This window comes from Bison bison, unplaced genomic scaffold (assembly GCF_000754665.1).
Source record: "Bison bison bison isolate TAMUID 2011002044 unplaced genomic scaffold, Bison_UMD1.0 scf7180017864495, whole genome shotgun sequence".
Classification (NCBI taxonomy): domain Eukaryota; kingdom Metazoa; phylum Chordata; class Mammalia; order Artiodactyla; family Bovidae; genus Bison; species Bison bison.
In genome coordinates this window covers 1136587-1162455 of record NW_011495054.1, presented here as the reverse complement: position 1 = coordinate 1162455, position 25869 = coordinate 1136587, and the positions used below count along the sequence as shown (strand labels likewise).

The following is a 25869-nucleotide window of genomic DNA, read 5'->3' as shown; positions in this document are numbered from 1 at the left end:
AGGAGATCCAACCAGTCCATTCTGAAGGAGATCAGCCCTGGGTGTTCTTTGGAAAGAATGATGCTGAAGCTGAAACTCCAGTCCTTTGGCCACCTCATGCGAAGCGTTGACTCATTGGAAAAGACCCTGATGCTGGGAGAGATTGGGGGCAGGAAGTGAAGGGGATGACAGAGGATGAGATGGCTGGATGGCATCGCCGACTTGATGGACGTGAGTCTGAGTGAACTCCGGGAGTTGGTGATGGACAGGGAGGCCTGGCGTGCTGCGATTCATGGGGTCGCAAAGAGCTGGACACGACTGAGCGACTGAACTGAACAGTATTTGGAAGACTTTTTTTCCCTTTTAGTATGCATTTTCCTTTCTTATCAGCACCCCCATCTTTTAAGGGGTAGTTTGTCTTTCTCTGTTGGATGACCATTCATTCTGCTCATCCCTTGCCAAGGGGTGGGTAAGACTTAGCCTAGGGGGCCGTGGTGAGGATTAAATGGCTGATGCCTGCAAAGCATTTAATCTAGTACCTGGCATTCAGTGAGGATGCTGTCTCTCTGGGGTAGGAAGCCCCATGGTGTCGCCAATGACCCTGCCTCCCAGTAATCATCCTTGCATCCCTCTGAATCCTCCCCCAATGAAGTGTGGCTGGGACCTAGTGATTGCTTCTAACCAAGAGAACCCGGCTAAAGCAATGGATGTCACTTCCTAGATTTGGTTCTGAAAAGATAGACGCTTCTCTCTTCTTTCCTTCTCCTGTCCTTGCCTTAGAGATGGTTAAATGAGACAATGCCTGAAAAGCATTTAACCTTGGTTCTTTCTCTTGGAGTCTTTGCCCTGGGGGAAACTGGGGAGAAAGCCAGGAGCTGACGCTGGAGAGCCCTGCATTGTGGTGAGGAGCTGATGTCTCCTGGCAACAGGCGGCCAGACCCACACTGCAGAGACCCGCTGACTAGCTGGGAAGTGGATCTTCCTGCAATGGAACCTGGAGATGACTGCTAGTCTTCTGTCTTGCCTCACCCACTGAGGGGGGTCCATGAGGACTACAGTTTTATTTTTTCTTTATTTAAAAAAATTTTTGGCTGTACCTGGCAACATGAGAGACCTTAGATCCCTGACCAGGAATTTAACCTGCATTGGAAGGTGGAGTCTTAACCACTGGACTGCCGAGGAAGTCCTGGGACTGTGGTTTTTAAAGTGTTCTGCTAGCTCTGAAGCCCTCTAAGGGATTTGCTATTTTTCTGTTAACTATTACTCCAGAAACTGCCAACTGAACCTCTCAAGACCAAAGTACACAGTGTTGAGCCCATCGGTCCACTTGAGATTTCAAATTCCCAGTTTGCAGATGTGAAAACTGAGGCTGGGAGAGTTTAAGAGATGTGTGCATGGTCACACAGCCAATACTGGGCCAAACTGGGACTTGCCAGAGTGGGCCTGCTCAGTGAACATTTGCCTCCCAACAAATTTGAGTCAGTCTTCTGAGAAATGGGCCCAGGGAGCCCTTTCTCGCTCAAGAAACATCCTTAGCCTGTGCCAGGGTTGGCGAAGGTCATCCATGTTGTCTTTCCCAAGGGTCCGCCAAAGCTGAGACTGGTCCCAAGAGAACCAGAGATCAATGGGTTTGCAGCAGCTTCCTCTTAGGTTGAGGAGGGTGCTGGGACAGCCTGAGTGGAGGCAGGGGGATGGCTGAGGTGGTCTGTCTGAGCCCTGGATGACCAGGAGCTGAACTCAGAGGCCCTGGCCACAGGCCTCTGACTGGGTCTCTGGAGGCCCCCCTAGTGGAAAGTGGCCCCCACCTGTGTGATTGAAGGGTGAAGGATCCCCACTGTCAGTCTCCTTCCCAGGGACTCTCATCTGAGCCAGAGGTTCATGGTTGCTGTGACCTCATCCCCTGGGTCCGTCCCTGCTTCCCCATAATTTATGTCCACGTCCACGTTAATTGATGCTGCAGAGGCCGTGAACTGGGCTAATAGTTTCCAAATAGCGGATTGCGAGGTTTCTTGGCTGATTATGAGGCATTAGAGTGGGAAGTGGCAAGGTTCTGCTGTAGGATAATTAGTGAAGGACCCGGGGGACGCCATCTGCCCGGATGGGATTCAGAAGCCTCCGTGTGGCGTGGCCACCCGGCGCCCTCTGAGGTCCTCCAACCCCAGACAGCAGGAAGGGTACATCTCCTGGGCGGAGCTGGAGGAATTCTCCTCGGGTGATTTCTTCAGTGTCCCCCATTTTCATGTGGCGATGACGTGTCAGACGGAAGCCTAGAGGGACTTCCCTGGTGGTCCAGTGGCTAAGACTCCATGCTCCCAAAGCAGGGGTCCAGGTTCCGTCCCTGGTTGGGGAACTAGATCCCACATACTGCACCTGAAGATCGCGCATGATGCAAAGAAGACGAAGGTCCTGTGTGCCACAGCTAAGGCCTGGCGCAGCCATACAAATAAACAACCAAGTATAGATATGTAAAAACGAAGCCTAGTGCTGGGCTTCCAGGATCCAGAGGGAGCAAATGCTTGTCAGATAATAATAATAATACCCCTCTTAATAGTATTTGCTGTATGCCAGGCACTGTGCCAGGACTTTCCTTAGATCTCATCTAATTGACATGCCCACCTGGGGGAAGGGGCTTTTGGTGCTCCCATTCTACAGATGAGAAAACTGAGACATGAGCGGTGATGTCATACACCTCCAGCAAGAGGTGATGTTTGAGGAAGAGCTGGGCTTAACTCTGTGTGGTCTGGCTCTAAACCACCACTCCCCACAGCCTCTCCAGGGTGCAGTGGGACAAGCTTTGGGTTTTTTGTTTTTTGTTTTTTGTTTTCCAACTTTCTATTGCTCCCCAATTACTCCAGTTTCAGTTCATTTCCAGGTTAGCCCCTTTGCACATGCCCTCACCAGTTATGCCAGGGTGTCCTTCCTCCCTTGTCTGACTTCCCACCTCCTCAGGATGGATGGCTGCAGGTGGGGAGAGGATGGGAAGAAGGGAAACAGGGCTCACTGAATCGTTCTGCATATATGATTCCATTTAATCCTTTAAAACGCCTGTGTGATAGCAGTGATGGCATTGCTACAATAATGAAAAGGAGAAACAGGCTCAGAGAGGTAGGTGACTTGCCCAAGGTCACACAGAAGACAGGTGGTGGAGCCAGGAGTGGTCTGATCTCAGACTCTGCTCTTTACTGTGGCATGTGACCTTGGGACAACCCCTGTTACCACTCTGCATCTATTTCTAGTGGGGCATTTTTCTCTAGGAAGCACAATGTTGTCCATTTGATCAGCTGTGGTAAATATCTGGCATGTGTACACCACCCACTCTTCCTGTGTCCCTGGCAGACATTACTAGTGGCTCACAGTACACTTTCCTCCTGATCCTGTATCTGTGCTCAACACAGTGGTCCAGGCAGCCATTACCAACCCCTCTGAGATGGCATTTGAGATGAAACCAGGTGTCACTCCTTTCCCAGTATTCTTGAAGACAAAGCAACATGTCTAATCCCTTGGACACCAATCTCAGGACCTCAGATGACTTCCCAATAATATGGAAGAAACCTGAAAACTCTTCCAAGATTGCTGAAAACAAACCCAACCTGAAGCTTGGCCTCCTTCCCAAACACAACTGTTTCTGGGACCTGCCCTTTCAGGAGTAAATACCACCTCAGTCCCACTAAATTGCAAATCTCAACTCTCACTCTTCTGAGACCCACAAAACAGATGAGGCAGTGCACTCTCATGGGTGTACCGACCTTAAGGCCGGAGAAACATTTAGCAGAGAAGGAATGCAGTGCAATAGCTGGTGATCACCAGGACTGCCAACCCCCACCCATCAGGAGCTCACGGCATCAGGCATGGTGTGGCTGAAATTGGGTGGATGATGGGGGCAGAGCCTCATGCATCTGTGATGCTGCCAGATCCTTCCCTCATGCTTGTGAAAGTCTCAGGGGCCTCCTGGAATCTACTTCGATGAGTCAGATATTGACATGCTCAGGTGTTCCAGGGTCCCTTGCTTGATGACAACATGCCACTGTCCCACCCTGGAGGCGAGAAGTCATGAGGCCAGAAATGACTTCTCCCCACTGGTGCCCAGAATCTCCTCCAAGGACCTGGTGTAGGGTCTGTGATCCTGAGTCCTGAGTCCTTGAATCTACTCCCTGCACGGTCTGAGGAGGACACACCACCTGGATTTGCCTGACTGTCTCTATCCCACCCTGTTCTGGGAACATCTCATTATTTTCTTCTGGGACAATCCTCCCCTTGCTCTCATTGTCATGAGACTGGTGAGGAACAGGAGCCTCCAGCCAGGGCAGTCAGAGGCCCTGCACATCAGCTGAATTCCCACCTGTCTACCCCCTGCCCATTACTCTCCAACTCCCTCCCAGTTATCACTGGTTTAGGGAACTCATTATCCTGACTTGTTGATTGTTTGTCTCCCCAACTGGAACGTAGCCCCAAAGGACAAGGACTCTGTTTACTGATGATTCTTCAGTTCTTAGAACAGTGCCAAAACCCAGTTAAGGACTCACTCAGTTAAGATGTGTCCAATGAATAAATGGTCACTTGAACATGGTTGAAGTGATTAGAAAAGAGACCCTCTTTTCCCAGTAGAGTTGCTAAAACTTGCTCCAAGGAGACCCTGCCTGAGAATGAAGATAGCATAGAGGAGAGCAGTTCTAAGTAAACAGAGAAAGATTCCTGATGACAGCAATCACCTAGATCCAACTGTGCCTGAAGCCAGAACTGGAGTCACTGTATGGGATTGTTGTTGTCTCGTTTATTATGTGTAATTCATTGAATTAGATCCTGGGTTGTACACGGATAAATCATCCATAGTCCTGCCTTTTTAGTCCAAAGGAGGAACTAGACAACATAAAAGCAAGCAAGTGCACAAAAGCTATCGTTATAAGCCATGATAAGGGCTAAGAAGAAATGCCATAGGGTGCAATGAAAGAGAATGAGAGGGGATTTCCTCCAGCTAGGTATTTTGGAACATTATTCTGACTTGAAGCTTAAACTTGAATGAGTCCTCCTGCCTCTCATGTGAAGATGGGAGTATTCCAGACAAAGGAGAGAGCATGTGCAAAGGTCCTGAGGTTGGCACAGAGGTGGTATGCTTGAGGATGCCAGAATCCTGATGGGGACAAGGTGAGGGCCCACATGGCTTGAGATGAGGCAGGACAGGTAGATTCAGCTCATCATGTAGATTAGAATTTGCAGATTAAGGTGAGGCATTGAAATTTTCTCTGATAATCACTGAGAAGCTACAGAAGGATCTGGAACAAGGGAATGGCAGTCACCTTGTCTCTAGACAGAACTCCTCTGGTGCCTGAGATGAATGGACTTGGGAAGACGCAGAGACAGGAAGGAAAGGCACCAGCAAGGTGGTCATTTAAGACTCCAGGGAAGGACGTCAGGTGCTTGGAGCAGCGTGGAGAAGCTGGACTTTGCCAGGAGTGGGCAGATTCAAGGCTGGTGGTCTGACTGGACTTTCTGAGCCCCACTCATCAGCATCAGCTGTTTAGAATCATTCTGGTGGCTCCCCTATGGGATACCCACCCCCAGTCTGGCCCCGAAGACACTCCTAGTCATTTCCAGGCACGGCCTTCTGGGATCCTTCCCTCACCTGCTTTGCTGTCTGTGTTTTAAGCCCTTCATTATTCCTAATTGTCCTGGTTTCAGTTCTTTCTTGTTCTTGTCAAACACCAATTTAAAATATGAGTCATCATTAACTTCACACCACTCCTCATTTATAAATAGGCCCATTTCCCCACTCTTCCTCTCTCTCTGTCTTTTTAATCAGTGTTGAAAAACTAGAGGAGAAAAAGAAAACGATCATTTTTTTTTTTTGACATCTTTTGTGTCTCTTCTGCTAGCACAAAGGCTATTGGCTCTTCAGCTGTCTCGAAGTTCCCTTCAGCAGTTTTAATAGAGCAGTCTCGAGCTTCTGGCTACTTTAAATGCCACACATGGATCTCAGCTGGGGAACCTGAGAGGTGCCAGGATGCTTCAAGAGAGTACCATCAGCTGTGGCCTTTGGTGGCTCCTGGGGACATGTCTCACCGAGCCCAACCTCCAGGCCCCAGGACACGGCCTCCCCAACTGGCCAGCTCAGGTGTGAGTCAGGCTGAGGCCAGACCACTGGCGACATGATCCCATTGTTTGCCCTATGAGTAAAGCTGGCCTGGCTTTGAGCCCTGGGAAGTGAACCTAGGCTGTTTCTAATGCAGCAACTCCAAAGATCAACAGAACAGTTGCTTTGCGGGGAAGGGGTTTGTTTCAGTCAGTCAGTCAAAAAACACTGTCATGCTTGTCTGCTGGGTTATAAGGTTCTGTTGGGAGGGAGGGAGGATGGGCTTAGGGTTAAAGGCAGGCTCTGGATTCAAACTACCTGAGGCTGCTTCTTACAGGCTGTGGGGTTTGGGACAAATGTCTTACCCCTCTGAATCTCAGTTTTATTATCTGCAAAATGCAGGAATAAAAACACCTTCTTACTGAGAAGGAAGAAAGACCTTTTTGAGAACTGAAAAGAAGTAGAAGGCTGTGTCTTACACAGGAGATGAGGCACAAGGAAACATTCATGGATGCAGTCACTTGTGGTTTCTGGACCAAGGGTTCAGAGTGAGTGATGAATAAAAAATACACCCGTCAGCTATCAAGAAGGGGCCTCTGGCACAAAGAGATGTATACTGTGTGATTGCATCTTGGGAAGCTCAAGAGAAAAGAACTATTCCTTCCTAGAATACCTCTTGGGGCAGGTTACTGATTATAGGGCACAGGAGAAAGACAGCCAGGCGCACTGGGAATGTTCTGCATCTTGATCTAGGTGGTGGACACACAGATGTACAACCATGTAAATATCCATCAAGTGTGCGCCTTTAAGGTGAGTGTGCTTTCCTGGGTGTACTTATACCTGAGCCACAGAGAAATGGAGGGTCTGGGGGAGTTTGCAGAAAGGGCTGAGCGAGGGGAGCAGAGAAGAAAAGCTTAGGGATCCGGCTGAGCACGTTGAACCCCAGCCTTGCTAATGTTTCCTCCTCGTACGAAAGCTGGCCCTCTGGAATGCAGGCCAGGTGAGTGGACATCAAGTGGAAACTTGGTAGAAATGCAAATTCCTGCCCTCTGGGGGTAGGGTTTCCAGGTGGCTCAGTAAAGAACCCACCAGCCAATGCAGGAGATCTGGGTTCGACCCCTGGGTTAGGAAGATCCACTGGAGAAGGAAATGGCAACCCACTCCAGTATTCTTGCCTGGGAAATCCCATGGATGGAGGAGTCTATAGGTGGGCTATAGTCTATGGGGTTGCAAAAGAGTCGGACATGACTGAGTGACTGAACAACTTTCCTGGCCTGTCCCAGACCTACTGACTCAGGACCTCTGGGGCGGGGCCTGGGCATCTGAGTTTCATAAACCCTGGGGGTGATCCTGCTCCCCCTCCACAGGGGATTAGCTGCTCTATGCCAAGACTCTGCCAGGGGAAGCTCTGGCCTTTGAGGACCCCCATCCTCTGGGAGAGTCTCCTTTGGTTTTCACTTGCTGCCCTGTCCTGCCCCTCCTCGGGCTCTCTGCATGCCTCTTCCTGTGTTGATCTGTACATGTTTCTTTGTTCAGGGTTTTTCTCAATCCCTCCTCTTTTCTCTGTCCTGGGCTCCCTCTTACTCACCCCAGAAGCTTCAACCATCACCTTCCCCCTGCCATGTCCCCAAGCTCTCCCATTAATTCACACTTCCATCTAGAGCTCCCAGCAGGTCCCTACACCCCTGCCTGGGTGGAGTCTGGGCTCCACTGTACCTGAGCAAGGAGGCGGGGAACCTGCCTCTCAATTTTACTCTCTGGGGTCTCAGCTGTTTTACCTTCAAAGGGAAATAATGATGCCCATCTCATCAGTCTGCTCTGAGAATTAAAGGAGATAAAATGTGGATTCAAATCTAGGCTCTGCCACATACCCCTGGACCCTTCTGAGCCTCAGTTTCCACATCTGTAGAATGGGATAGTCAATGCATGTACTCGACAGAGCTGCCGCAAACACGTATCTGAGCCTGGAAGGAGATCAGTGTTGGCTGATCTTGTAATCTATGATTTTACCAAAGCCTGGGCTGTTCACCTAGCTGGAGTGGGCTCAGCATTGACTTCAAGGTGCTTGGGGAAGAAGGAAGCTGCTTCTGAGGTAGAAACTGGCCCTAGACCTCCCCTCCTTCATAAACAAAAGCTCTTCCAAGGCTTCAGGATCCTCGTGTAGCTCCTTTCCCCTTTTCTCAAAACCTGAAAGTATCTTGGTTTCAGCAGTAAAACAGGCCCTAGGTCATGACCACACATCAACACACACTTAGTCATGGGTGCAATTTAGATTTCAGAAGAAGGTTTCTGGATTGTGTAATAAAAAACAGGAGTGTGTTAACAGGTGAGAGCTGATCTCTATTTAATTAGATGCCGGCTTCCTATGGCTCCAGGGAATGGTGAAAAGACTTCTGGGCTAGAGCGTGGCTTTTGCAGCCATGTCTCTCCCATGTTTCTCTCTGGGACATCTGTTGAAATTACCCGTGGAATATAAAAGCTAGAGAAAAGCCTTTATTGGGTAGAAACTAGGGAAGGTTGGCATTCATAATGCCCCAGACTTAAGATAATTGTGCAAAATAGCATGGAGATGGGATTAGATTGGAGGAAGGTCTGAACAGATCCATGGAAGGTCATGTGTGAAAGAATGTCACTACTAGTAAGGACCTGCTGTATAGCACAGGGAAACACACATACACACACACACACACACACATGCATACTATGTGTAACATAATCAACAAGGACCTACTGTACAGCATAGGGACATCCATTCAATACTCTGTAATGGCCTATGTAGGAAAAGTATCTAAAAAGAGTGGATGTATATATAACTGATTCACTTTGCTGTATACCTGAAACTAACACAGCATTGTAAATCAACTATATCCCAATAAAATTTTTTTGAAAAAAGAATAAGTCACTGTCAAGTTAGGAGAAGAGACCCCAGAGCATACCACTGTCAGGAACGGGGAGTAATAAGCCGCTCACTTATTGGACTTTTTAAAACCTGTTTTTGATCATGCCACACAGCATATGGGATGCTAGTTCCCCAACCAGGGATCGGACTGGTGCCCCTTGCACTGGAAGCACAGAGCCTTAACTGCTGAACCTCCAGGGAAGTCCCAAGCAGTTCGTTTAGCTCTAGCTGGTGCCTCTGGGAGGGTGTAGTATGGGCTGCCGTGTTGTGGGGAGCCCCAAGGGGAAGCCAGTCAGCTGCTAGCATCGCCATGACTGGCTGACACTGAGGAAAGCCGGGCTTGGAGAGGAGTTAAGGGTATTGCCTTAGCTATTCCACAATTGTCAGAGACAAGACACTATTTGACCCAAAGCTTCCTAATGAATCTGGCGGTGTGGTGCAAACTCCACTCTGCTCTCCTAGGTCCCTAGAATTCCAAACCAGAAATGTTCCTCTGTAACAACTTCAGTTTTACTCCCTCTCACTCCCACTGTGACTGAAAGGACCGAAAGGATGCATAACCTTAGAAAAAGTCAACTCAATCCTAAAACTCGATTCAACACCCTATCAGCAGAGAGCTCCCTTAGAAAGGAAGCAGAGGAATGATATGAAAACTACAGAACGGTGGTGCATCCAAGAGAATAAGATGACGCATCCTTACGGGAGGGAGGGATTAAAAGAAATCAGAAAAACACTTGGTTAAATTTTTAGCTCATATTCTTGGCACAACTCTAATGGATGCTACCCTTAAGAAACTACAGCAAGTATTCATGAAAGAGGCATATCTGAGATTAAGGAAGACCGAAGAGATGAAAACATAATTGCTGAACTAAAAACTGCAATGGATATTAGAGAAATATGAATCAAAAGGACAGTGAGGCGCCACTTCACACCAGTCAGAATGGCCATCATTAAAACAGTCTACAAACTATAGATGCTGGAGAGGGTGTGGAGAAAAGGGAACCCTCCTACACAATGATGGGAAAGTAAATTGGTGCAGCCACTATGGAAAACAGTAATGAAGTCCCTCAGAAAACTAAAAATAGAGTTGCTGTATGATCCAGCAATCCCATTCCTGGGCATATAACTGGACAAACTAAATTCAAAAAGATACATGTATCCCAGTGTTCATAGCAGCACTACTCACAATAGCCAAGACATGGAGGCAACTTAAATGTCCATCAGCACAGGAAGGGATAAAGAAGATGCGGCACATCTATACAATGGAATACTTGTGCTCATGCTTACTCACTCAGTCATGTCTGACTCTTTCTGACCCCATGGACTGTAGCCACCAGGCTCCTCTGTCCATGGGATTTTTCAGGCATGAATACTGGAGTGGATTGCCATTTCCTCTTCCAGGGGATCTTCCCGACCCAGCGATCAAACGCATGTCTCCTGCATTGCAGGCAGATTCTTTACCACAAGCCATCAGGGAAGCCCCACAGTGGAATACTACTCAGCCATAAAAAGAATGAAATAAAGCCATTTTCAGCAACATGGATGGATCTAGAGATTATCATACTAAGTGAAGTAAGTTAGAAAGAGAATGACAAATATTTAACACAACTTACATCCAGGAGAAAGCAGTGATCTCTTCTGTTGTAAGGAATGGGGGAAGAGGAGGTGTCTTAAATATCCATTTGGTCCCTTGTTTTCCTAACTGTGCTTTTTTTCCAGAGGGCCCTGGCTATGCAGTGACTGTTTGTAAGGCCTGATGGACATGCCATGCCTTGCTTTGGTGGCTTGCTTCTGCCAAGCTCTGGGCAACTCCACTGGTAGAAGTGGAATCAGGCCCTCCTCAGGGGACTGAGGAGTCACTGACAAGTTCTCACTAACATAGCACGTGGTGACCTTTCTGCCGGCAAGGGGTGATGACCTACCTCCAAAGTCCCCTGCTCTTCCCTGTCCAGCCAGGAAAGTTTTCGGCACCCCAGAGCACTGGCCAGCAGAAGCCCCTCTCCAGGGGCTTAATAAGAGGATGATGCTTTCACAGTGAACATTTCCCAGGGATTTTCCAGCAGCCCTGTCCCGTTCTCTGCCTTTGAAACCAACTGCTCTCAAACTAAGACTTAAACAGAGGCCCCCTTCCCTCTTTTTGTCTCTGGTCACTGGGGTCAGGGGGTGGTGTCCCTGGAAGTGGCCTCTTTTATTCATGCATTCATGCATTAATCTATTCCCTCAATGTCATGTAATGTGCATCGTTAACAGGTTCAGTGACCACAGGAGGATTGATGGAGTACAGTGAGAAAGACCATGGCCTCCAGTCTTAGCCAGCTTGGGGGTTCGAATCCTGGTTCTGCCATTTACTATGTGTGTGATCTTGGGGAAGTGACTTCACTTCTCTGTGACTCGGTTTCTCCTTCTGTACAATGGAGTCATAAGGAGCCCTACCTCAGGGAGCTGATGTGAGGATTTGAGCACATAAAATACTTAACCTGTGTTTAAGTGGCATATGGTGAGAAGCCAGAAAGGAAACTGCGATGATAATGATGACGATGGTGGTGGTGGTAGTGAGGAAATCTTGGCTTTGCATCCCAGTGATGCCCTCACATTTGGATCACTTTGGAAGGTTGCAGAATCTTCCTAGTGTTGAGGCTGGAAAACTAATGCAGGGGGAGTGCATGGCACAGTGCCTGGTACAAGCGAGGGTGTAAAAAGTATGAAACCAGCACAAAAGGGTGAAATTGGTTCTCTTGGCAACATGCCACACTAGTACGGGGAGAGAAGGGCAGGGTGCATTTGACTGGCAGTCGGTAGAGAGGACAGTGGCTTGGGCCCTCCTGCAGAAAGAACCCCTAGGGCCTCTGTCTGCTTTGTCTGTTTTTGTTTGTACCCCTCCCACGTCCTGCCCACAGGTCTAGACTCTTTGGAGCCAGCGGAGTTGAAGGGGTCGCTATGTTGTCCTGGGCGTATGCACTTCAGATCTAGAAAGAACCAGTCTGAGTCTTGACTCTGCCACCTCGCACCTGTGTGATGTAGATGAATTCTTTCTATGCCCAGGGCCCTAGTTTTTTCATCTTCAAAATAGGGGTGGTAGTAATGGTACCTGCTTGGGTGGGTGGTTGGAGGATTAAATGAGATCACTACACACTGTCCTGGATCTCTTAGACAGGGCCTGACACCAGGTATGGGGGTATGGCAGTGAATGGCACAGGAATGGTCCCTGGCCTTGAGCAGGGGACATGTCACAAAGTCAGCATTCGATAATAGGGATCAGTCAGTCATCATAACTAAATAACAGTGTTCATTTGTCCCACAACTCAAAGGTCCCTTACCCCAAATAGGATGATTCTGTTTTTCTTTTTGCATCTCTGGTCTCAGTTTCCCCAGGATTGTGGGAGGCTGGCTGATCCCTGGGCTCCCTTGCAGGAGGGTGACCATGCACTGAGCCAGCCTGATATTCCTCCACAGACCTGGCCCCATGCAGGAGGACACAGCTCTTCCCCGCCATCTCAGAACCTGCAGCCTATAAGATGTCTCAGAGCGTGCAGGCTGTATTTACTAAATGGTGGAGAGTCTCTACTGGGTGCGAGGGGTTAAGTGAGACCAGTCCAGGTCACAGAATCGCCATGTTTGCTCTTAGACCAAATAATGAAACCATAAACGGGGCTCTTAGTCAAGGCTTAATAGTTGAACTTGAGTGAAAAAGAGCCTAAGAGTTTCTGGTAAAACCACTTGGGTTTTCCTTGGGAAAAGAGACAGGAGGATTGATGGAGAATCCACCAGGAGCTTGTCAGGCTTTGGCTCCTGATAAATTGCAGGAGACGTGGCTCATGCGGAAAGAGGCACGTGCCTGATGTGAGCAGCCGGGCCTCCTTCTGTTTCAAGGACAGGTAATAGGATAAGAGCCCCTTCTCCCTCCACTATGTTATTTGAGTTTTATGATAACCTGTGAAATAGGCAGGATGAGTACATTTTTCCCTATAATATAAATGAAAAAACCGAGGCCCAGAGAAATTAAGTAACTGACCAAGGCCACATAGCTAAGTAATTGACAGCTTTGTGGAGCCAGATTAAGTGCTGATGCCACCAACCATGACGACTACATAAATAGGTACCTTGGCCTGGAAGGAAAACACCATCAGAGGAGACTGCATGGTGATAATATACTTTGGGTGGAATCTACTTCCCCACCCTGTGGGTCTGGGCTGGTCATGTGACTTGCTTTGACCAACAGAATGCAGCAGAAGTGACAATACCCAGTTACCAGCAAAGGCACCAAGAGGCCACATATCTCCTCTCACACACTTAAAATCCTGCCACTGCCACATACATGAGCTCAGACTAGTCACTACAAGTTGAGTGACCAGGTGGAACAGAGGCGAGTCATTCAGCTAAAGGTCTTCTAGATCAGCCAGCCCCCAGCCAACTTGGGAGCTGACCACAGATTCAAACTGCTGACCCACAAGATGGCAAAATTCTATAGTGACTCTGAATAGAGAACGACCCTGTGGACACAGAAGGGGAGGGGAAGGAAAGGGTGGGATGGACTGAGAGAGTAGCATCGAAACATACATATTACTATATGTAAAGTAGATAGCTAATGGGAAGGTGCTGTATGATACAGGGAGCTCAACCCAGTACTGTGACAACCTAGAGGGGTAGGATGGGGTAGGGAGTGGGAGACAGGGTCAGGAAGGAGGGGACATATATATACTTATGGCTGATTCATGTTGTTATATGGCAGAAGTCAACACAACATTGTAAAGCAATTATCCTCTGATTAAAAATTAAAAAAAGCATTTGCTTTTGGGGTGGTTTGTTACACAGCCAAAGCTCACTGATAAATCACAAGGAGAGACAGTTTCTTTTGGCCCGACATCTGTCAGACTTGAGCATCTATGGAGTCAGGACCTCACTCCCTCATGAGGCCAGGGTCTCCATCCATGCAGTCTTCTGATCCGTCCCCTTGGGGACTTCCAAGGTTGGGAACCCGGATGCCTCCTGTGCAATGAACATATGGAGGTGTTCCCCATAAAATAGCAACCCCAATAAAAAGCAACCATTTTATTGTATCACTGATACGATCTAGCAGTGTTTCAGTGGATGGGCTTTGGAGACAAGGCCAGGTTCAACTGTGATACTCAACAGTCACTCTCCCTCTCAGAGCCTCATTTTTTTCAATTCTTAAAGTGGGGAGTTTTTAAAAACAGCAAAGGATTGCTAATGCTTTAACCAGCTTGCTACAGGCTTAGCACAGCATTAAGCATCAGCATCGTGTTAGGTGATATCTCTCCTGGGCCTTTCTCTGATTATAAGTCCCAGGCAGCAGGACACATGACCTCTTGACTGCTCTTCTTGTATTGATATTTACAAGAGGAGGGTGTGATATCCTGATACTGTAACAAAGAGTTAGAAGAAGGACTTCACTCTGCGTGCCCAATGCAGGGGTCCTGGATTCAATCCCTGGTCAGGGAACTGGAACCTGCATGCTGCAACTAAGAGTTTGCATTCTACAACTAAAAGACTCCACATGCCACAGCTAAGATCTGGCCACAATCAAATAAATAAATAAAGTCATCTTTTCAAGAGAAGATGAGGTTAAAAAAAAGTTAAAATGTTGATATATGGCAGAAACCAACACAATACTGTAGAGCAATTATCCTCCAATTAAAAATAAATAAATTTAAATTTTAAAAAAGTTAAAAGAAGTAGAGAAACACACAGCCCTGGGTTTCTTGACCTCAGCGCTACTGACCTTAGGGATCATTCTTTGCGGTGGTGGTGGTGTGGAGGGCTGTCCTGTGCATTGCAACATGCTTAGCAGTACCCCTGGCCCCTACCCACTAGATGCCAGTTGTGACAGCTAGAAATGTCTCCAGACACTGCCAAGTGTCCCTCAGGGGACAAAATTGTCTCCAACTGAAAACCCACTGACATGGCCACCCTCTGATGCCCAAAGAACAGGGCTGAACTTCCTCCATCCTGGAGGACAGCAGAAAGTAGAGATAGGATGCTAAAAATACCGACTGCCCAATCAAGAACCATCAGTCACTGTGGAGGGAGCTCTCTTGCCCAGATGATGCCATCTGCTTCCAAGTTGGTGGTGGAGGTGCCTGAGGGGGTTGTCCGGGAGGGGAAGGCAGAGAGGGGAGGGGCGATGGGGAGGGTGAGGATGCGAGGGAGGGGCCCCTGGGAGGCTGAGATGGAAAGAGATACTGTCTTTGGTTGGGTTCCCCAGCGTCAGACCCTGAGATGAGGATTTGGGTGGCACTGATTTATGGGAAATGTCTCCATGAAAAGTGGTCGGGGAGGGTTTCCCACTGGTCCAGTGGCTAAGATTCTGAGCTTCCAATGCAGGGGGCCCAGGTTCCATCCCCGGTCAAGGAACTAGATTCCACATGATGCAGCTAAGTGTTCACATGCCAAGCCACAGCTGAAAGAACCTGCCTGCCACAATGAAGACTCAGCACAGCAAAATAAATAAATATTAAAAGAAAAAGAAGAAGAGTGGAAGGGGAGAGTGGGAAGGAGGAACCAGGGAGGGAAGGTGACCGAGAGAGGATTTGTTAACACCCCGGAGTTGTCCCTATTAGGACACGAGGGTGCTACACTCCTCAATCACTGGATAGGGGTCACCCCAGGAGGATGTCAATTCCTGGGCACTCAGGTTCTCTCCCAGGCAAACCAGGTTCTGGCTGTTGGGAGTGAGTGTGCATGGAGAGTAGCTGTGCACACAGGGACGGAGCCTTGGTGAACGTGCATGGGACATGGAGCTTAGAAGCGCGCCTGCTGCAGACAATCAGGGAAAGAACTAGAAGAGAAGAGGAGGAATGTGCAGACGTAGTTGTTTTTTATGAACAGGGTGCCAGATACTGTGCCTGCCACCACACCCCACGTGCAAGCCTGCGACTTGTGATGGAGGCTGGCGCTCCAAATCCAGCCAGCCAGTCAGAATCCTTCTCTCAAGAGCTGAAGCCCCCAGACACTCAGAAACAGTCCTGAGTCAGAGTTATGGAGCAGGTGCAAAGAGGAGGTGGTCAGAGGTACGGATGCTGAGAAGACAGTGGCGCACACTTTGTCAACAGTTTTATTTTTTTTAATACCTCGTACACCCCCCATGTCACCTCTGGTTGGGGGTGATCTCCAAAGGAGGCCCTGCCTTGTCTGACCGTCAAGTGTGCAAGCTCCATGCAGGTTGGAGGGGGGTGTTCCCTGCTTAGTGCCGCCCTCTGCACACAGTACACACACCCTGCATACTTCTTGTTCAACAAGGCTGTTACAGGGGCTTGACAGCATATGACGTCTAAGGGCACTGTACCCAGGGCCTGGCACACAGCAGGTGCTCAATAAATGCATGCTGCATGTGTGAAGGAGGGAAAGGGTGAATAAAAGAATGCCAGTGCCTACCCAGGCAGAGCAAACCATCTCATGCTTTTGAAGCCACAGCTTCTTATGTTACAAAATGGCTCTGAATGTCACTCAAATACCACCTCTTCCAGGAAGACTTCCTTGATCTCCTCCCTGCCCTCAGTTCAATGAATTATTCCCTTCTCTATAAGATCATCTGCTTGGGCATATCTCTACTAATCACTCATTTACTTGAAGTGAAACTTATTTTAATGCCTGTCTTTGCTCTCTAATATGATGGAGGCCACAGGACTGGAGAAGGTCATTTTTCATTTCAATCCCAAAGAAGGGCAGTGCCAAAGAATATTCAAACTACCATACAGTTGTGCTCGTTTTTAATGCTAGTAGGGTTATTCTTAAAATCCTTCAAGCTGGGCTTCTGTAGTATGTAAACTGAGAACTTGCTGATGCACAAGCTGGGTTTAGAAAGGACAGAGGAACCAGAGATCAAATTGCCAACATTTGTTGGATCATAGAGAAAGTAAGAGAATTCCAGAAAAACATCTACTTCTGTTTTACGGTCTATACAAAAGCCTTTGACTACATGGATCACAGCAAACTGTGGAAAATTCTTAAAGAGATGGGAATACCAGACCACCTTACTTGTCTCCTGAGAAACCTGTATGCAGGTCAGGAAGCAACAGTTAGAACTGGACATGGAACAACAGATTGGTTCCAAATTGGGGAAGGAGTACGACAAGGCCATATACTGTCACCCTGTTTATTTAACTTATATGCAGAATACACCATGTGAAATGTCAGGTTGGATGAATCAGAAGCTGGAATAAAGATTGCCAGGAGAAATATCAATAATCTCAGATATGCAGATGATATCACTCTAATGGCAGAAAGCAAAGGGGAATGAAAGAGCCTCTTGATGACGGTGTAAGAGAAGAGTGAAAAGGCTGGCTTAAAACTCAACATTCAAAAAACTAAGATCATGGCATCCAGTCCCATCACTTCATGGCAAATAGAAGGGGAAACAGTGACAGATTTTATTTTCTTGGGCTCCAAAATCACTGTGGATGGTGACAGTAGTCATGAAATTAAAAGACTCATGCTCCTTGGAAGGAAAGCTATGACAAACCTAGACAGCATATTAAAAAGTAAAGCTATCACTTTGCTGGCAAAGGTCCATATAGTCAAAGCTATGATTTTTCCAGTGTTGATGTACAGATGTGAGAGTTGTACCATAAAGAAGGCTGAGCACCAAAGAATTGATGTTTTGAAACTGTGGTGTTGGAAAAGACTCTTGCGAGTCCCTTGGACTGCAAGGAGATCAAACCAGTCAATCCTAAAGGAAATCAACCCTGAATATTGTTGGAACGACTGATGCTGAAGCTGAAGCTCCAATACTTTGGCCACCTGATGTGAAGAGCTGACTCATTGGAAAAGACCCTGATTCTGGGAAAGATTGAGAACAGGAGGAGAAGAGGGCGACAGAGGATGAGATGGTTGGATGGCATCACGGACTCAGTGGACATGAGTTTGAGTGAACTCCGGAAGATAGTGAAAGACAGGGAAGCCTGGTGGGCTGCAGTCCATGGGGTCACAAAGAGTCGGACATGACTTAGCGATTGAACAACAACAACATGCTAGAGGCTGCTTGAACACAGGCACCTTGGTCTAATTATTTCTGTATCCTAGTGCCTAGTGCTGTCCTTTGTGTATTGTAGGCACTGGACTGTCGGACATTAAACACAATTTCAGAGTCTGCTGATAAAGAATAAGATTTAGATGTACATGGGAAGTCAGCCTGGCAGCTTCTTCTCCTACTTCGCAGAGCCTCAGTTTCCTCTTTTATAAAGTGGGGGTATGGAGAGAGACCTCTCGAAACCATCATGGGAGCCTATGGTGGACAGACTCTAGGATGGCCTTTGATGGTTCCCACCAGGCGTCCACCCCCTTGTGTAACCCATGACCCTTGAGTGGTGGGCAGGACCTGTGATGTGCTTTCAACTAACAGAATACAGAAAAGGTGATGAGATGTCAGTCCAGCAATTTGTTTACGCAGGAGTGTGACTCCCAGGTAACTAATGAGAGCCTACTGTACAGCTCAGGGAACCTTACTCAGTGCTCTGCGCTGTGCTGGGCTGTGCTTAGTCGCTCAGTCATGTCCAACTCTTTGCAACCCCATGGACTGTACCCTACTAGGCTCCTCTGTCCATGGAATTCTCCAGGCAAGAATACTGGAGAAGGTTGCCATGCCCTACTCCAGGGGATCTTCCCAACCCAGGGGTCAATCTGGGCACTCCTGCATTGCGGGCAGATTCTTTACCATCTGAGCCACCACGGAAGCCCATGAATACTGGAGTGGGTAGCCTATTCCTTACTCCAGGGGATCTTCCTGACCCAGGAATCAAACTGGGGTCTCCTGCATTGCAGGCAGATTCTTTACCAGCTGAGCTAGCAGGAAAGCCCAGTCAGTGCACCATGGTGACCTAAATGGGAAAGAAACTCAAAAAATAGGGGACATATGTGTACGCATAGCTGATTCACCTTGCTTTACAGTAGAAACTAACACAACATGGTAAAACAACTATATTTAAATTTAAAAAAAAAAAAAGAAGAAGAGTGTGACTTCCAACCGGAGAGCAGATTCTATTGCCTTTTCAGCTTACACACTTTGATGAAGTCAATAGCCATGCTGGAGAATCCCACAGGCACGCAGTCCACCAACCCTCAAGAAACTCACTATTTTCAACAAACACAGGAGCCTGGAAACCTGTCCTTCCCCAGGTGAACCTTCGGATGAGACCCAAACCCAGGCTAACAGCCTGATTTCAGGCTCAGGAGACACTGAAGCAGAGGACCCAGCTAAGCTATGCTGGGATTACTGACCCACAGAAACAGAGATCACATCTGTGTGTTCTTATAAGCCACTAAGTTTGCAGTGACTTTATGCAGCAATAGACAACTTAAATATATATATGTAAATATATATAATAACATATACTATATTAAATACTAAATAGTCATATATACATTATCTGCTATATATTTAGTTCTGATGCTCTCAATTAACGGCAGTCATGATTTTTAATGCTATTATTTTGGAGGGAGGGAAAGAGCCACCCCATCCCAACACCTGTGTAGTTTCACACTCCTAATGACAAACAGTCCTGATCATTTTGCTTTCCCATACTTTTCCGTTTGTCTACAAGGAACATAGATGTATGCAAGTTTTAAAAACCACATTGACAATATTCACAAATAAAGTTTGGCTGAACTGACTGTAGGAATTAAAGTTCCAATTTCTGAATATGCTAGAGAGGGCTTCCTTGTCTGTACCTGCCTGCCCACCTCTCCATCCTCAGTTCTCATACCAAGGGCTCTAGCCTCATCTGATCAGTTTCTGCTGTTCTTTCCTCCTGGTACCTCCTTTCCACCCTTCCTCACCGGGTTCATGCTTAATCATCGTTCAGGTCCCAGGTTAGAGCCACCTCCTCCAGGAAGTTCCCCTAGTTGCCCCAGGCTCGGTGAGATGCTTCCTCCATCCTCCCACAGTGCCCTGCCTCATCCAACCACATCTCCTGGGCACCCCACCAGAATCCCACATGTCTCCCTAATGACCCACCACAGGTTTTATTCTTCAGCGAGTAAGAGCCCCAAACTCAGTCACCTAACGTGGTCTCCAAGAGTGCTCATTCATACAGTCACCAAGACACAGCCATAGGATCTCAAGTAGATGACATTCATCAAATAACTTTTAACTTCTGCTCATAGAACACTATAAATTCATATTTTTAAAAAATCCTGTCATTTTCTTCTGGCCAGTGTGTTTGGTGGTTGTTAAATATAGTTGTATTGGTTCACTGCAATCATTAAACATATAGTGGAGAATTTTTAAACTCTGCTTTGAAATTTCCTCCTTTCTCCATATACCAGGAGCCTCAGGAAATGAGGGTGCTCTGGATCCTTGTCAAACGCCCTGTTCCTGCTGTGGCCACTGCTAGGAACGCCTTTCTCATTCTTTCCTGCCCATTCAAGCCTGCCCTGGCCCCTCCAGCCACAATGGGCCATTTCCTTCACCAAATCCGGACGCTGCCCGGGATTGTAAGGGTGGCTGGTACCCAGGCAGGGCCTCCCTGGGGGCCGTGTGGAGTCTTGGCAGAAGGCCTCCCATACCAGGCCGACTGGCTGGGCTCCTCCCTGCCTGGGCCTTGTACCTGTTGAGGACGCTGAGACCCTTCGAGTCTCCTCCTCTCCGCCTCCGCTTCTGTCTCCTCCTCTCTTCAGAGCCGGCAGGTCCTGAGGACACCTCTGGCCTGGTTGTCCACAGGCTCCTGGCAGCCTGATGCTGACCAAGTCTGACCCAGGGCCTCTGCGAGCCCTGCCCCCAGGGTTCTGGGCTGTGAGAATCAGCCCAGGTGCGTCCCCGGAGCCCTGTCTCCCAGGCCCAGCTGTGCCTGTGATGTTGTGGCTGTGTGGGAGGCTTTGGGGCTGCAGCTGGGGTGGGGGGTGTGGGGGGGCCGAGACAGTTCACTCACCCCAGGAGGAACCCACCGTCTCGTCTGCTGTCAGAACAGGATTCCAGGTCCTGCATGGGGTATCCACAGAAAGATACTAGAAATCTCTACCCTTTAACAGGTTGTACCAGTTGAGGCAAGGGTGAAGGAGAGTTCTGGAAAGAAGCTTCTGCTGAAGCAGGACCTCTGGCCCAGGCTGTTAGCAGGACTGAAGGAGAAGCGTAAGGACAGGCTGGAGTACTGGCAGATGGACGGCCAGCCAGATGGACAGACAGGCAGCAGCCTGGTTATCTTCCCCAGAGTCTTGGCCCAGCTAGCGATTATATATTTGGCTGTTTGTTTACTTGTTATTGCTGTGTCCCCTACTAGAATGTCAGCCTTGGGAGGGCGGGGACTGTGTCTGTTCCAATGTCCCAGGCCTAGCATAGTACTAGGCACATAGTAAGTACTCAATAAATACTTGTGGAATAAATGAATGAATGAAGTGGATGCTTGAGAGGAGGAACTGGCAGTCAGGCAGATAGAAAGGTGAGTAGATGGGTGGATGAATGCATGGATGGATGGATGGACAAAGGCAGGGAAAGGCAGATGGATAGGCACCCAGGTCAGCACTCCAGGCAGGCTCCTGTCCAGTCTCCATCCCTATTTCTCCATCCTGAGACTTCCCAACCTCGAGGCTTCTCCCCGTCCCTCTGCCAATGTGCCCTGAGACCCCTCTAGCCTCTCAGCAGGTGGTCTTCTCCCTGTGTTGTCCAACCCCAAAGAAAGTCTACTCAAAGAGAAAAGCTGCCTCCTGGGTCACACTGAAGAGTTCCATAGGCCAGGTCAGAGCTGTCCTGAGCACGGCTGGAAGCTTCAGACCCAAAGCAGAAGGGTGCACTGAGGGCTGACGCTATTTCAGCCACTGAGGCCTCAGAGAGACCCTCTCCCAGCCTCCCAGTCTCAAGGTGGGGCAGGTCATAAATTTTTAAAAATACAAAGAATAAAATACAATAACTACCCTGCATAATCTGACCACCCAGCATTAATCTTAATTAACATTTTGGCATTCTGGCCTTTCTTCTAGACACACGCTTTAAGGTTTTATTTTACATTTACTCTGAATGGGAAGTACAGCGTTCCCATATGCCTCCTGCCAACCCCTCCTCCCCCAACACACAGCCTCTTCCACCACTGACCTCCCTCTTCAGAGTGGGATATTTGTCAAACTGATGAGCCGGCACAGACACGTCATTACCACCCAGAGTCCATGGGTTGACATTCAATGGGTTTGGACAAATGTATAACAACAATGTAAGAGTTGGACCATAAAGAAGGCTGAGCACTGAAGAACTGATGCTTTTGAATTGGGATGCTAGAGAAGACTCTTAAGAGTTCCTTGGACAGCAAGGAGATCAAACCAGTCATTCCTAAAGGAAATCAACCCTGAATACTCACCAGAAGGACGGATGCTGAAGCTGACGTCGCCTGACGCAAAAAACCAACTCATTGGAAAAGACCCTGATGCTGGGAAAGATAGAGGGCAGGAGAAGGGGGTGACAGAGGATGAGATGGTTGGATGGCATCACAGACTCAATGGACATGAGTTTGAGCAAACTCAGGGTGATAGTGAAGGACAGGGAAATCTGCTGGGCTGCAGAGAGTCAGACAGGACTGAGAGACTGAAGAGCAACATAATGACATGCATCCATCATTACAGTATCACAGAGTAGTTCCACAGCCCTAAACACCCTCGGCGCTCCACCTAATCATCCCACCCTCCTCCCTAATCTCTGGAAGCCACTGATCTGTTTACTGTCTCTGAATTTTAAATCTTTTCCTGAATGTCATATAATTGTAATCAGACAGTATGTAGCCTTTTCAGATTGGCTTCTATCACCTAGTAACATGCATTTCAGTTTCCTCCTGATCTTTCCATGGCCTGAGAGCTCATTGCTGCTTAGTGCTGAATAATATTCCATTGGATGTACCTCAGTTTGTTTACTCACCTACTGAAAGACATTTTAGTTGCTTCCAAATTTTGGCAATGATGAATATAGCTGCTATAAAATCTGTCTGTAGGCTTTTGTTTGGACCTAAGATTTCAACTCATTTGAGTAAGTATCAAGAGTATGATTGCTGGGTCGTATGATAAGAATATATTTAGGCATATACTTTAAAACTTACATTATTACTGTATGAACACATTGTCCTCTAGAAACATGGCTAACATTTACTGAGCATGTGCCATAGGCCAGATGGTAATTCTATGAATTTTATGACATTCTCACTGCTCCTCTGTGAAATAGGTATTACTGGCTCCCTGTTCCAGATGAGGAAAACAAGACCAGAGAGATAAAGTAATTTGCCCAGGGTCATACAATCTTGGGGTCAGGATTCAAACCCAGCAATCTGACTTCAGAGTCCATGCTCGAAAAATCGGAATATTATGGGTAGAGTTGAAGTCTCCTTTGACACCCCCAGCCCTGACCCTGGTCCCTACCAGCCTTCCCTAGCAATGGGATACCAAGTGTTGGGCTGAGGGGGTGGACCACCCTGTAAGCATAAAATAATGAACTGAGCTGTCTGTAGAAAAGTTTACAGTAAAGCTAAGTTGGTCTGCTTTTTATTATCACCACGAACTATGTATTCACTGATTCTAGTCAGTGATCAAATACTCCTCCACAAGAAAGTGTTTTAGGTTCTAAACCATTGCTGCATTGCTGTTAAGGTTTAATAATAAGCTTCAAATTAGCCCATTTTTGTTACTCATGCTTTAATGATCATAGTATCCTATGGAAGCTAAATCAGTGAACCCCTCAATTATACACTGGCCCCTGACACAGGCAAACTCAGCTACACATAATTGTTTTGAAAGTTCAAACATTCCCAACAGCTCGGAATTGTTCAAAGCCACTTTGGGCTTAATTTGTGTCTCCAGCTTCTGAGAGAATATATATTCCTATGTTTAAACCATAGATTCAAACTAAACAGTGATTATAGGCAGTTTTGCTATTCTTTGCCACTGCGTGCAGCAGTGTTTGAAATTAATTTGCGTTTAAAATGTAAGACAGTGAAATGGAGTACAAATTGTTAGATGTAAAATTTCTGGGTTTTTTTGTCAAACACAAATGTTTTTTGTCAAACACAAACACAAATGTCTCTTAGTTTATTCATGACCTATTTTACTGAATTTGAATACATTGAAATGTATTTCTTTAAACATTTTTGGTTTAAAAACCCAAGAACAAGCCCTGAAAATAATGCTTGCTATTACAGAAAATATTTTGCCCTGTAGAGGTGGGTAGTGTTAGAAAGATGACCCACTCTTGGGGCTTCCCTGGTGGCTCAGTGGTAAAGAAGCTGCTTGCCAACGCAGGAGACATGGGTTTCATCCCTGGTTTGGGAAGGTCTCATACACCACGGAACAGATAAGCCAGGGTGCCACAAACACTGAGCCTGTGCTCTAGGGCCTGGGAGCCAGAACTAGGAAGCCACTGGAAGAGCACGCCCCAGAGGCCACGCTCAGCAGCAAGAGAAGGCCCCGCAACGAGAAGCCCACGGACTGCCACTGGAGAAAACTCCATGCAGCAACAAAGACCCAGCAGAGCCCCAGACAAATGAACAAATTATTAAAGAAACAGTATCTTTCTAAGAAAGTGACCCACTCTAGGTATCACATATCCTGAACATTCTTGTTCCCAGAGGAATTCTATGCTGTGAGTTTCCCGTGTCTTTCCAAATTTGCTTTATACTGATGGAAACAAGTATGTATATCGATAAAGTAAATATATAGCGTAATTTTTTATATACACATATTTAAATATATGGGGATATTATCACCTTAGTCCATACATTTTTCCCACTCTGCGGATGTGTTTGAGGTCTTGTCATGTGAACGCTTTTCTTTTCTAGACTAGTTCTTTAACCTGGCTGTATTCATCTTAGAGAACAAACGTATGGATGCTGAGGGGAAAAGGGTGGACGGGATGAACTGGGACATTGGGATTGACCACACACACACTATTGATACTATGTGTGGAACGGATAACTAGGGACTTCCCTGGTGGGCCAGTGGTAAAGAATCCAACGCAGGTTTGATTCCTGGTCGGCGAACTAAGACCCCACATGCTGAGGGGCAACTAAGCCCGAGTGCCACAACTAGAGAGCCCACGCCCTGCAACTAGAGAAGGCTTCGTGCTGCAACGAAGACCCAGCACAGCCAAAATAAGTAATATGAATAAATAACCATTAAAAACAATAGATAACAAATGAGAACCTACTATCCAGCAGAGGGAACTCTGCTCTGTGCTCTGTGGTGACCTAAATGGGAGGGAGATCCAAAAAAGAGGGGATATGTGTATACAGACGGCTGATCACTTTGCTGCAGAGGAGAAACGAGCACAACATTGTAAAGCAACTAGACTCTGATAAAAATTTTAAAAATAATAAAATACATGGCTGTATTCTCAAAGAGACTGCATTACACTCAACATACTTTCCTCCCACCTGTTATTCAGGCTGTTTTCAGTTTTTTTACTATTTAAGCAATGTGTCTGGGCTGGGGTTTCTCTAGAGGTGACAAGGTCGGAGGCAGGGCAGGTGCCCTCCTGAAGTCCTCCCTAGCCTGCAGCTCCTGACGGTCCTGGGCTATTTTCACTCCTGCCCTTTCCCCGATGGCCAGGGCCAGGCGAGGCCAGAGATGCCATTCCCATCTCAGGTGGCGCCTCCTGCATGGATCCCGTGACTCTGTGGCTGTCACAAACCTCGAGCCTTGTGATCTCGGCTGGTTAGGCAACCTCCCCTGCCACACACACCCACACACACACCCTCCCTTGGTCTCTTCATACCAAGGAGAGATTTCTAGCCCTGATCAGGTTACTCTGCTCTGTGTTCTGGGGCTGGCAGCTGCGACTGGGGATCCCAAGGACTGTTCTCACTACCCATCTATACCACAGCTTCTTCCTCTTCCCCCAAATCCCCCTGGCCCTGGCCCTGGCCCATGCCTGCAAGAGACACCAGGCACGGCTGCCTTCTCTTATGCATACGTCTGCCTCCCCAACTTGTTTGTGACACCCTGGAGG

General features: G+C 47.6%; 1 protein-coding gene across 4 annotated transcripts in view; it reads right to left on the bottom strand.

Annotated features, from left to right (window-relative positions):
* The window catches only part of NOS1 (nitric oxide synthase 1 (neuronal)), a 195272-nt gene that overhangs the window by 150248 nt on the left and 19155 nt on the right, over positions 1–25869 (bottom strand). The window contains exon 1 of one of the 4 annotated variants that reach the window (XM_010828541.1): positions 20828–21693. The exons of 2 other annotated variants lie outside the window; for them this stretch is intronic. The gene's annotated coding sequence lies outside the window, so the exon portion shown is untranslated. Of the gene's footprint in view, positions 1–20827; positions 21694–25869 lie in introns of those variants that run through there. One more of the 4 variants, XM_010828543.1, reaches the window with a different exon arrangement.